General features: G+C 42.0%; 1 protein-coding gene across 1 annotated transcript in view; it reads right to left on the bottom strand.

The window, feature by feature from the left end:
* Positions 1-13,316, bottom strand: part of MYO3B (myosin IIIB) — a 443,210-nt gene that overhangs the window by 369,255 nt on the left and 60,639 nt on the right. The window lies entirely within an intron of this gene.

Genomic DNA, 13,316 nt, shown 5'->3' with positions numbered 1-13,316 from the left:
CACAGAAGCCAGGCAGGCAGCGCGCTCCCTCCTGGCCGGCCTCACAGACCAGCTCCTGCATGAACCCAAGAGGAGTCCCATTGGCCCCTGCGGTCTTGGTGGCTGCAGCCTGGCTCACCCAAAAGATGCCGCACAGGTGCGGGGCAGGCTCCTCAGGGGTGCCCAGCACCCTGGGGGGGGGGGGGGGGGGGGGGGGCTTCCTCAGTGCACAAGCCCTGGCATCCTGGGGTAGGGTAGCAGGGAGAGTCAGCGAGCTCAGCAGACACCCCGCATTCTCACCACACCTCTGTCCCCATCATCCCCACTCCCAGGTAGCTGGCGAGAGGTTGCAGTGGGTCACCAACACCCGCCATGGTCCGCACCGCCCCCTGGTGGGCAGTGCACATCATAGCAAGCGGTCAAACTCCCAGTCTCCCAGTTGAACTCCTGGTCTCCTGGTCAAATGACCGCCTGAGGGGACAATTTGCATATTAGGCTTTTATTATATAGGATTCCTTCAGAGAAAAAATTAAGCAAATATGCAAGGTTTACAGATATATTATTTTAAAGCTTTTTTGTATGTTTTAAATATTTAACACAAAAGCAAAATTTAAAACCCTAGGCCACTCTCTTCAGGAAATAAATTATTTTATCATCAATATCTTCTCCAAAGTTTCCTTTCTCTTTCTTATTCTCTTCCTCACTCACCAAAATTCTATCTAGGTTTCAACTCCTATGAAAAGTTTCCCTGAGCCCACACTCTGTCTGCTTTCCCCCTTCTCTGCATCCCCAATGGACACCGCCACTGGACTGGCATGCTTCTTCGTTATCATAGCTACCACACTGACATGTACTGGGCAGAACAAAAAGAGATTGCTGCTGTGTTAGGTAAAAAACATTTGAATATTGGGAATGTTACACAGTTTGATTGATAGTTACATTTATGTATCTGGCTTTCCAACCAGATTCTGGGCCCCCTGAGTGTCCATGTTGAACTCACTGACTCATGCAGGGGTGGCACAAAGAGGGTGCTTAGTAGTCATTTGAATTGAAGTGATTTCATAAGAAGAGATATTTCCTCTATGCCTCTCCTTCAGTCTCTTTCCCATGGATTTTAAAGGACAGATGAATGGCACCAACATTTCCCCACCTACGAGTATATCAGCAAGAGCTGTGGAGTAGTCATTGCTATGGTCTTTGTATCCTGGAGTGCCACTAATGGCAGGGACTAGCAGTAGAATACGTGAGCAAAGAATTCACAAGTGCTGCTCAGCTGCACAGCAAAGGGATCCTTGGGAAACTGAGGAGCCAGTATACTGTTGCAACAATGCATGAAAATACACATTTATGCATCTTTTCATTCATTCATTCATTCACTTATTAATTCATTCACTTGTTCAGAATCAGTATGCAACTTATCCAAACATATCAGGAATGAGCCAAGAATTCAAATATGATGTGCCACTTTACCACTTTCAACACAGGCACCGTTGCCCACCTCTGCCTTTCTGACATCTACACAAGGAAGTGACTATAGTAGTAACCTTTCAACCCAGGCACTTGTGATTGTTGTTGTGACAACTGGTTCCAGGAATGAGCCTGTCTGTGCCTGTTTTACAAAGGACCAAAGGATGGTCTGCTTGCCTCCTTTCTTCTGTTTCTGTAAAAGGATGTGGATCCAAACTGCTGTTAAGATTAAGAGGAGCTATTCTAGTGGAGGAGAACATCATAAAATAGAAACACTACAATAAATTTTTTTTAGTATTTAGGATATTTGGGATCTTATTTAATAGCTTCAAAAGCATGCAGCTGTGGCCAAAAATAGATGTGTGCTATTTGAATTCCAAAGGGCTGTTTTATAAGGAAGGTGGATTGAATTGTAGAAGGGGTTCTGAGTACAATCCTTTTCTAAATCCTTGCTGTATATAGATACAACATTCTTAAAATTTCAAGTAGGGAAACCTGCTCTGGTTACCTTGGTGATAAACGGGGATAAAAATTACACATAATTGCTGCTGATGTCACTGCTGCCATATTGTCTCCAAGGCTACAGATTGTCTCCAAATAATTGGAATGCTTTATGCACTGGAAGCCCACTCGGCAGGAAAAAGCTTAGTACTGCAGTCACTCTTTCTAAATCTATCTGAAAAACCAGCCATGGCCTCTCAGGGACTTTGCATAATGATGGAGATAAATAGGCACTGGAAATGCCTCTATCTTAATATATTCCAGGCATATAAACATAATTTGAAAAATCTAATATATAGAAAAGTTTGTGTCTATGATATATCAGAACATTTCCTTCTAAAATACATTTCCTCTAAATGCTAGTGAAGAAAGCACATTGCAGACATGTATGTGTGTGCCTTCAGCATGAAAAATACTGAATAAAGTGGAACAAACTGTTGACAGTGGTACTCTCTGAGGGATGGTATTAAGGCAGGCTTTGATTCTCTATAAGACATACATTTGTATAATATCTGAATTTTCGCAGTCAGCATATATTACTTTGTAATCAGATGAAATAGTAAAGGTAACAGGAAAAAAAAAATCCTTAGTCCCCAGCAGAGCTATCCTTAAATTACCAGCCTAAAATGAATGGTTTTCGAAGTTGAATGAATAGATGAAGCCATTTATGAACAACACATTTCCCTCTGACCTACTTTCATTTGCAAAGCAGTTTTCAGTGAGTTCTTTGTGCAATCACACTCGGCCACAGTACAGTTACCCTTATATGCTACATTATGCAAAAATCAAGAATCTCTTTGAAAACCAGTGGAGTTCATTTGATTTTTAAACCTGTACTTAAAATGGTTGCACTGGAAAAGAAGCAGGTCATTTCGTTAATGTGGCATTTCATCAGGAGAGTCGGGAAATAGCAGGTAAACTAGTCCGTTGAATCCCTAATCAGTGGGATTTTTTAAAAACAATTTATAACAGATTTATCAGATTATTTTTCTTCTGGAGGAGAAATACATTAAATGTACAAACTCCCTTTCATTTAAAGAATGCAAAGGATTTTACACATCTTCACTTACAATTTCAAATTCTGCCCTTAAGATAGTAAGATAGATTTCACATATGTGTCTGTGGGAGGATGCGCTGGCTAGCAATCTCTCTTAAGAACCTTTTTTTTTTCATCAGTCATAGATGTTGACTGCCCAATAGACTGCCACAGAACAACCGTGGTTCATGAAAAATGCCATGAACTTTTACTAGTAGCTTCTTGGGAAATCCTATTAAAAGCAGAACATGCTTAAAAAACACTTTAGCAATGATGTAATCCTATATAATAAAAGGGTAACATGCAAACTGACCCTAACAGCAGAAAGACTGGAAATGACTGGTCACTATGACACACACTGACCACCAGGGGGCAGACATTCAATGCAGGAGCTGCCCTCTGGTGGTCAGTGCGCTCCCACATGGGGGAGCTCTGCTCAGCCACAAGCCAGGCTGATGGCTGCCAGTATAGCGGTGGTGGTGGAAGCCTCTCCTGTCTCCTCAGCAGCGCTAAGGATGTCTGACTGCAGCTTAGGTCTGCTCCCAGCTGGCAAGTGGACATCCCCCAAGGGCTGCCGGCCTTCAAGAGTGATGTCTGATTGCCAGCTTAGGCCCAATACCCCAGGGAGCAGGCCTAAGCCAGCAGGTGGTCATCCCCCGAGGGGTCCCAGACTGCAAGAGGGCACAGGCTGGGCTGAGGGACAGCCCCTCCCCCCCCCCCGGGGTGCACCGGGCCTCTAGTTAATTATAACAACCATTAGAACAGGCTACGTGTGCTTCCAAAGCCACAAAACCTACTGCTGAACTTGGGCTTCTAGGTGAGGTGCAGCAGCAGCCCTGCATTTCAGATGCTCACTTGACCAAGAGCAGACGAGCAGGGCCCTCTGCTCAGCCCTCTCCAGGTGTTTCCCTGGCTTCATGCTGCTCATAGAGCAAAACAGAGCTGGTGCTCCCTTTGTCTTGGCTGCCATTATGATGACCACAAAAATTATGGTCTAAATAAAGTATAAAGCAGAAAACACAGTCCCTTTGTATCACAGAGCCCTGATTCTCTTTCTGCTGATGAAATTTACATAGGAAATTACTGCTACAAAATAGAGTGAAGATCAAAGAATTCTTTTTATAAAAAAAAGGTAACTGGCTATATTGGGATGGCTTTACATTATCTACCTATGAAGAACTGATTACTAACACTCCCACTTGCCTTTTTTTGAGGGTCATTTTAGATTCTAATAATGATTTAATGATTTATTTTTGTGCTTCCTTTAATTAGCCATGTACGTGCCTACTCACACATTTATAACCTATTTCCAGCTGCAGATTGTGCAGTTAAGATGGCATGACTGTTAAACTACAGAATTTTTATAGAAAATGTTTCCTCTTTTTACCAAAGTGGGTTTTGGAAGCTGTTAGATAACCACAAGCTTATGAGCTCTACTTTAGGGCATCATGAGACCAGAATTAATATAGTTTTGATTTTATGAATAAGCAGTCTATAAATAACAGAGGACCCATTCATATTGCTCCAAGGTTCTCTATATGACCCACTTAGTTACCATTTCAATAGACCATACTAGGAATAGTTCATTGAAAAACTTAAAGCCACATTGGTTTCCACATCACCCACTCTTGCCTTGGGTGAAAGTCTCTTTCTACAGCAGGGGTGTAGGTGGGCAATCTATGCCAGCTCTTTGCATGACTTCATTTGTCAAGAGTGACAACCACCATTCCAGGAATAAAATGCATAAGTGATCTATGAATGATCCCTTCCCAGAGATGACACTGGCTAGCCTGAAAAAGTATGGAACTGCACCTACAACGTCATCACTCATTGTACAGAGAGCAGCTTGGAATTACTAAAGTTTACAAAATTCTTCTGTAAAAAAAAAAAAAAACAAAAAAAAAACCATAAATGGAGGAACCAAGATGGTGGTGTAGGTAAACATACCTCTACTTGCTGCCTCCCACAACCACATCAAAATTACAACTAAAATACAGAACAACAATCATCCAGAACCGCTGGAAAGCTGGCTGAATGGAAGTCCTACAACTAGAGAAGTAAAGAAGAAAGCACACTGAAACTAGTAGGAGGTGTGAAGGCACAGAACATGCTGGTCCGGCACCCACATGAGCCACTTTTTTAATCGGGAGGGAGATCGTCTCTGCAGAGGTCACCCGGAGGAGCAAGTGGTCCTAGCCCCACACCAATCCCCCAGCCCAGGGCCCCAGAGCTGGAAAAAGAAGTCCCTTTGGGCAGTAAGAACTATGGGCTATAAAAACCAGTGTGGATTGGGGCTCAGTGACACAGAAGCTGCTGGAGACCCAGCTGTTCTTCTTCAAAGGCCAGCACCATGAACTAAACTTACAAGGTCCTGCTTCCTCTGAGCTCCAGCACCAGGGGGAGGATCTAGGGGACACATTTGTCTGGCATCAGGGCAGAAACTTGGGGGGAGCTTTCTCCCAGACAGACCTCTGGGATCATCGTTCCTATGCTGGGACCTCCCTGGTTGCAGAGCTGACTGGCAGCCATTCCTGTTTGCTCCTCCCTGGTGATTCCCTAAAGCCCTGCCTCATCCAATTTACAACCCCATCCAAGCTGTGTGCAGTGGCTTTTGCATATGAATGGCCTGTCTTTGCTCAGGCTAAAATCTCTCAAACAAGCTACAGCTGGGTCAGGGAGTCCCAAACTTATCAATAAGAGGCCCAAAACCCGGCATATAGCTTCACAGTTGGGCATGATCTGGGTACTTCCAAACCCGATACAAAGAGGAGGAATCTGCAGATCTCTCTGTAGCTCCTGCTGGGTGGCCCCAGGCAGCGGCTGACTTTGCACCTCCCTGGAGACCCAAGAGCCAGTGTATCCAGTGGTTAGTGTCAGACCATACCAGATTACTACATCCATAAGCGACACACTCAAGGGGCAGACACAGTGAGCACCCCACTGAAGCAAGTCCTGCTCTATAGGGGTCTCCCTGCATAGCAGCTCTTCCATTGTAGTCACAGCTAGTCCTCACAGCCAATTGGCCTGGAGGTCAATTCCTCCCAATGACACCAACAGCAATCAAGGCTCAATTACAACAAGACTGTGCTCACAGCCCACAAAGGGGTGCACCTAGAGTTCCCAGCTCAGTTGACTGGGGAGCGGAGCCACTGGGCCCTATAGGAAACCTACTACACAAGGCCACTCTACCAACTCAAGGTGACTTAGAAGACCTACCCAATACATAGAAATAAACACAGAGAAGCAGCCAAAATACAGAGACAAAGAAACTCGCCCTTCCTCACTCTCTAAAAATCAATTAAAACATATATATTTTTAAATGATCTCACTCAATACACAGAATCTTTACAAAATCAAGCTGATAAATACAGAGAACAGATTGGTGGTAGCCAGAGGTGGGAATTCGGGGGGTCAAAGTGGGTAAAGAGAGTCAAAGGTGCAAAAGTTATAAAATAAATAAATCATGGAGATGTAATGTGCAGTATAGTGACCATAGGTAATAATACTGTGTTGAATATTTGAACATTGCTAAGAGAGTAAATCTTTAAAGTTTTCATCACAAGAAAAAATCTGTAACTCTGTATGGTGACAGATGTTAACTAGACTTACTGTGGTGATCATTTCACAGTGTATGCAAATATTGAATCACTATGTTGTACACCTGAAACTAACATAATGTTATATGTCAATTATACCTCAAATAAAAAAGAAAAATCTTGTTCATTTTGTTTAAACCAGACTTTTCCAAATGCATTTGACCCTGGCAACCTTCCTAAATTGTAATTGTTGTTTTCAATTAGCATGTTTAAATATCCTATGAACCAGTGTTTAAGTTTGGGAGATGCTAGCTTAGGATAGTATAACCAATATTGTTTAGAGCTCTCAAATCAAACATTTACTAGGAAAAATGTTAATGAGGGCCTAGCAGAAGCTAGAAGCTCAGAAATGTAATCTTAATTATCCTTTAACATAACCTTTTATTTCTATCACTACTCAAAACTAGAAAGTGAGGGAAATATTGCTATCTATTTTGGCAACATTTTAAATAATATCAAACATGCCAAAAACCAAAATTATATTCCACAATCAACATCCCTATTATCTGGTCATGGAAACAAAACTGGGTGAACTATATGTAAAAAGTGTTGAGATTCTTTATTAGAAATTTAATGTTATGAAGAAATTATTATTTTACTTTGCTTTCTATTTTTTTTTCCTTTTTAACAGATTCATCTTTAGGTTAAGTTTATTGAGTTATAATTTACATTGGCAAAACTCTCCCTTTGTAGGTGTACATTTCTGTACGTTTTGACAAACATATAGAGCCACATAATCACCAGAATCAAGAAAGAGAACATTTCCATCACTCCAAACACTTGTCTGGTGCCCCTGTATAGTCAATCTCCCTCCCACCTCTATGCCTTTCAGTATTGATTCTACAGAATAATTTCCTGGGTGCTCTGTGGCATCTTAGTGCCTACTCTTAGTTCATCCATCCAATATTTACTGAGTGCTTGCTAACATCAGGCACTGTGCTGTATGGAACCAAGGATTCAAAGAGGAGAAGCCTGTGCCTTCCCTCAGAAAGCTCCCGGAGATGGGCTAGTCAAGCTCTCCTGGTTGCACTGAAGAAAAATCTGTTTCAAGTAGCTCCAGCGAAGGAGTTTTATTTAAGGCTCTATAAAGCACTCCAGTGAACCTGAGGACACAAAAATAAATTCGAAAGGCCCTAAGTGAACCTGGCTGGGAACAGGAAAGGCAAGAAATTTAGATCATATCCCTAAACCATGTTGTCTCATCAACTCCTAAAGTGAACCTAGTTCTCTCTCCCAGGCTGACTCTACTAACCTTTGTTACTATAGGTCCAATATGACCATCCCAGCCCCAATTCTTTTCAACCTTTCAACCCATATACTGCCATAGACTGAATGTTTTTGTCCCTCCAAAATGCATATGTTGAAATCTAATTCCCAATGTGTTAGCATTTAGACATGGGGCTTGTGGGAAGTGGTTAAGTCACAAGAGCGGAACCCTCATGAATGGGATTAGTGCCCTAATTGAAGATTCCAGAGAGCTGCCTCCTCCCTTCCTCTATGTGCAGACACAGCAAGAAGACTGCTGTCTAGGAACAGGAAGTGGGCTCTCACCAGACGCCAAAACTGCTGGCATCTTAATCTCGGACTTCCTGGCCTCCAGAACTATGAGAGATCATTGTCTGCTCTTTATTAGCCATCCAGTATATGGTAGGTAGTTATACCATCAATTGAAATGACCCTCTGTGTCTTAGTTAAATTTCCAAGAAAGGAAACTGAATTGGCCCAGAACCACAATCTATGGCTTTCCCAGCTGCCCTTCCCATTTAAACTGGGGTCTCCTAGGCCTCATATTACCACATATGGTCTAGGAAATTGGGGTCATTTCAAGCTTGGGGAAGTCTTATTTATGAATAAGATAATTGTCACAAAAAGTTATTAGACAAATCTTAAGATAAATATACACAAGCCCATCCTACTTAATGGATTTAAAGAAGGCTTTGCAAGGCGGTGATACATGAGCTGGGTTTTTAAGGATGGTCACCATGTAGCTGGTGGCAGGGTCCAAGCAGAATGTGAAAGATGGAGTGAGAACATGAGGGGAATGAGCATTCCAGGCTGAGGATCCAGCATGTGAAAAAAATAACCGTGAAGAAGCACATTTTCCTTAGGAAACTTAATTTGATAGGAATGGATAGCAGGCTGCATTTGGGCAGTGTCAAGATGTCACCGGCTGTCATCCAAAACGACTCTAGTGTTTCTCAACCCAAACCATATCACCAGCTATGCTTACTTACAGGAACTGAAAAGGATCCCCAACCACAAGACCAAGGTACTGAGCACAAAAAACAAGATGGCAAGGGGCACTGTGTGCAAAAACACCGTGAGCAAAAGAGTTGAGTGCAGTAAGAGAATAACTGTGCATGCCTACAAGAATTTAATCATTCCATGCCACAGCCTGTAAATACAGAAATACCCAGTCAAGAAGGTGCCATTTAGAGCATGAGCTCACCCTTCTCCATTCTTTGACCAAGAATAGAGTTTCTGCTCTGCTTTACCAAACATAGTTTTGTTCAAGTAGTACAAATGGTACTGGGCAGAAGGGCCTTGGTTTGGGTCCCTGACATGGAAGGGTCAGTAACAAAGAGAAAGCAAGTAGGAACCAGAATACAAAGGGCCTTATAGGCTACAGCAAGAGGTCTGAACTTGATCCTATGGGCAGTCATGGGTCATTCAGGGATTTGAGGCAAGAGGAAGATCTTAGGCTTATTGGGATGATATACAGCAAGGACCCAGGGTGCCAGAATTCTCAGACCCCTACATTTTCCTCCAGTAACCAGGAGAATAACACATTCTGCTAATTATCAGCAAGGTTTCAACCCCAAACCCCTGGCTGGTCATTGGGTGAGATGGGCCAGACTTCAGAGCTGAGAGAACCGCATTCGCCTTAGCTCCAGGCAATCCTCAGTCCTACACCAAAAGCAATCTGAGTAGCTCTTTGGATTCTTCTTGGGGACCCATTTTTGAATACTGATCTTCTTAGTCTTAAGTCTTAGATGGTAAATGAAGTTGATGGCAAGGGAAACACATACACAACACACAACCCCATCTAAAAGAAAAGGGAGAAAGAGGAGACACCCAATATTCCCTCCCCAAATGGTCCACCTCCACACACATGTCCCCATCACTACTGCGGTCTTATTGCATCCCTTACCTGGGCCAGTTCCTTGTGGGGTGAGTGAAGTAAAGGGGAGAAATTTGGGATCCCTTTATACTGTTGCATGCTCCACTGGTGACAAGTTGAAATTGCATTTCATTAAGAAGGTGATACGGAGAATGGGTTGAAGTGGTCGACTCTGAAGGTAGGGAGACCAGTTGGGCAGCTGAGGGACTGCATTAAGGCAGTGGTAGAAGGCTTGGAAAGGAGCCAAGGAGAACAGCCCATTTTGATGTTATCAAGCCTTAAGGAGCATCAGAATCATCCACAAGACTTGTTAAAGCACAGATGACTGGGCCCTACCCTCAAAGTTTCTGATGCAGTAGGTCTGCGGTAGGGCCTGAGAATTTGCATTCCTAACATGCTCCCAAGTGATGCTGGTGCTACTGGTTTAGAAACCAAGCTTTGAGAACCATTAGGATAGTCCATTCCATATACCACGTCAGAAATGAAGTGTTCTCTTTTGTCCTCATTTAGAAAAAGTGGTAAGTCACTTTTGCTAGGGGCATTAAGATAAAATATAGAAAAATAACAGTACCTCGCCGGTCAGCTGGCATGAGCCAGGTCCCTAGACACAAAGAACTATTTTCACGTTGTTATACACAGTAACCCAGATGGACACAGGCCACTCAAACCTTCTAGTCCCCACCCCAAATTCTGAGACTACATTCAAAGCAACTTGGGAACAAAAGCCATTTTAAGGTCATTTTCCAAATCCATTGTAGGCAGTATAAGCGTCAGTGCTAGGCATAAAGCAAGAACTCACAAAATTTGGCTTCTGAGTAGTTGAAATTCTCATTACGACTCAGAAATTTTCCCAACTTCTTAGTAAGACCAGACAAGTAGCTCTGACATATCACTTCTCACAAGATAACACAGCTTAAGGAATTTCTGGGTTCGCTGCCTGTTAAAATGCTTAATTCCAGGGACTCTTAGCATTGGGCCATGCTGTATTCCACCCACTGGGCCTGACTTGACACAAGTAGAGGCAGCAGATGGAGGAGGTTAAAAGTATCAAATCCTGGGATCAATTTTGCTAGGCCACCTCCTTTCATAATTTAGACCCTTCTGTTGGAGATTTAAAAATATATTCCAGACAGACGACATGTTACTAGAATCATTTCATGGTTCAGCATCCTCTCAGTGTGATTTATATCTGTAGGCACCAGAAACCCCCTATTCAAAAGATTTATGAGCTACCTACACAATTCTATTTTGTTGAAAGAAAATGTGTGCATTGAGAAACAAAGTGATAATACTCATTATCATTCTAATTAGAGGCTTTCGAGCTAAAGCATGTTCACCACTTTTCTATTCCCTGTGCCTCATCCATCCAGTTTTTCACCCCAATAACAAACACTAAAATATGTAATACATTAAGGAAAAAAGGAGGAAGTCCTTCTCACTTCTGAATCCTTTGAGCCTTTTTTCATGACTTTATATCAGTGATGGCGAACCTATGACACGCATGTCAGAGGTGACACGCGAACTCATTTTTTTGGTTGATTTTTTTCTTTGTTAAATGGCATTTAAATATATAAAATAAATATCAAAAATATAAGTCTTTGTTTTACTATGGTTGCAAATATCAAAAAATTTCTATATGTGACACAGCACCAGAGTTAAGTTAGGGTTTTTCAAAATGCTGACACGCTGATGCCCTGACCGGTTTGGCTCAGTGGATAGAGCATCGGCCTGCGGACTGAGGGGTCCCAGGTTCTATTCCGGTCAGGGGCATGTGCCTTGGTTGCGGGCACATCCCCAGTGGGGGGTGTGCAGGAGGCAGCTGATTGATGTTTCTAACTCTCTATCCCTCTCCCTTTCTCTCTGTAAAAAATCAATAAAATATATTTTTAAAAAAAGAAAAGAAAAAAAATGCTGACACGTCGAGCTCAAAAGGTTCACCATCACTGGTTTATATCCATCCAAATATTTATAGTAACAAGGACCATACTGTACATAATAGTCTGCAACTTGATTTTTCCCATTACACACTGAGTTTTGAAATAGTTGTTCTCAAAGTGTGGACCCCAGACCAGCAACATCATTATCACCTGAGACTTGTTTAGAAACTCTTCCTGCCCTGTCCCCCAGCAGACTTCTGGGGGTGGGGCCAGCAATCTGTTTTAACAAGTCCTCTGGGGGATTCTAATGCACACTAAAGCTTAATAACCTCGGTTTTCAAAGACTTTCCAAGTCATGACATACAGGTCTACACATTCTTTTAAGTGAATACATAGTATTTCATAGAAAGTAGATATCACAGTTGTTTAGCCATTCCCCTACTGACAGTTTTTCCTAAGACAAAAACTGCAGTGAACATTCTGGTACCTTCACCTCGATGAACTTGTCTGGTATGCCTACAAATGAATTTCTAAGAGTGGAACTGCTGTGCCAAAGAGTTGTTTTGTATTTTTTTTCCAGATTTTGATAGATACTGACAAATTGCCCCCCAAAAGGCTTTACCACTATTCCCCTTGAGACTGGTAATGCTTTCCTCCACATTCTTACCAACACTGTCCCAACAATCTGACCCAGTTTTACCGATCTAATGAGTGAAAAAAAAAAATGGCATAGTAAAATCACATGGTACTTGGAGGTGGGAGTAGGGGGAAGTATAGATTTTAAACAGATAAAGTGAAAACCATGTACAGTCAAAATTACCTTTGAATAACTCTTAGAAACATACTGTTTTTGAAACCTACATACTCACTCAAAATATGGACAACTCAGCCAGCTATTTTCCTAGGCCATCTCTGGAGCTCCAGAGGGAATGTCTGTGGGCACTGTCCTATGAAAAGCACACATCTTTAAACACCAGACCCACACTTGGGTGTGGTAGGAACCTCTCACACTAAGAACAAGCTGTGAGATGTGTGACCACCTGAGTAAACATCAAATCCCAGCTTGCATCTCACCTTGACCTGGGCAGAACTGCCCCACCCCAGTTCCTCATTTGAGCTGGATTCAGGTCATGTAGGTGCCCCTATGAAGCAGGTCAACAGTGTCCCATTATTTTATTTCATATTTTCTTGATTTCTAGGCATAGTGATTTGAACAGTCTGAACACCTTCTCATATTTTCAATGACCATTTATATTTCTTCGGTGCAATGCCAATGTCTATCCTGTGTTCCTTTTTATCAATTGGACAGTCTTTTTCTTACTTAATTGAAAGGGTTTCTTTATATGGCACAAGTATTAATTTTTATCTGTTACATATGTTGTAAATATTTTCCTTCCACTTGAGTATTGCTCAATTGGTACTCCTTTATATCCTCATATTATTTAACGGTTTCCTATGTCTTTCCAACTAGATGACTGAAAGACTAAAGAGCAGCAAATGTGCCTTACATTTTTACATTTATCTCCTCATCCTCTGCAGCGACCAAGTTAGTGGTAGAGTTACAAATAGGCAAGGATGTTCAATAAATTGGATGAATTACTATAAAGAAAAGAAAAGTTTTAAGCACATAACTCAATATTTAATTTAATAATTTGACCAGTTTCCATTAGGATTCCTTCTTTCAATCACTTTGCCCTGTCCACTGTTTTGCACTATTACCATCAAAAGAAACCTTTTAA

The sequence above is a fragment of the Myotis brandtii genome, unplaced genomic scaffold, assembly GCF_000412655.1.
Source record: "Myotis brandtii unplaced genomic scaffold, ASM41265v1 scaffold112, whole genome shotgun sequence".
Taxonomy (NCBI): domain Eukaryota; kingdom Metazoa; phylum Chordata; class Mammalia; order Chiroptera; family Vespertilionidae; genus Myotis; species Myotis brandtii.
This window is presented reverse-complemented; position numbering and strand designations above follow the sequence as displayed.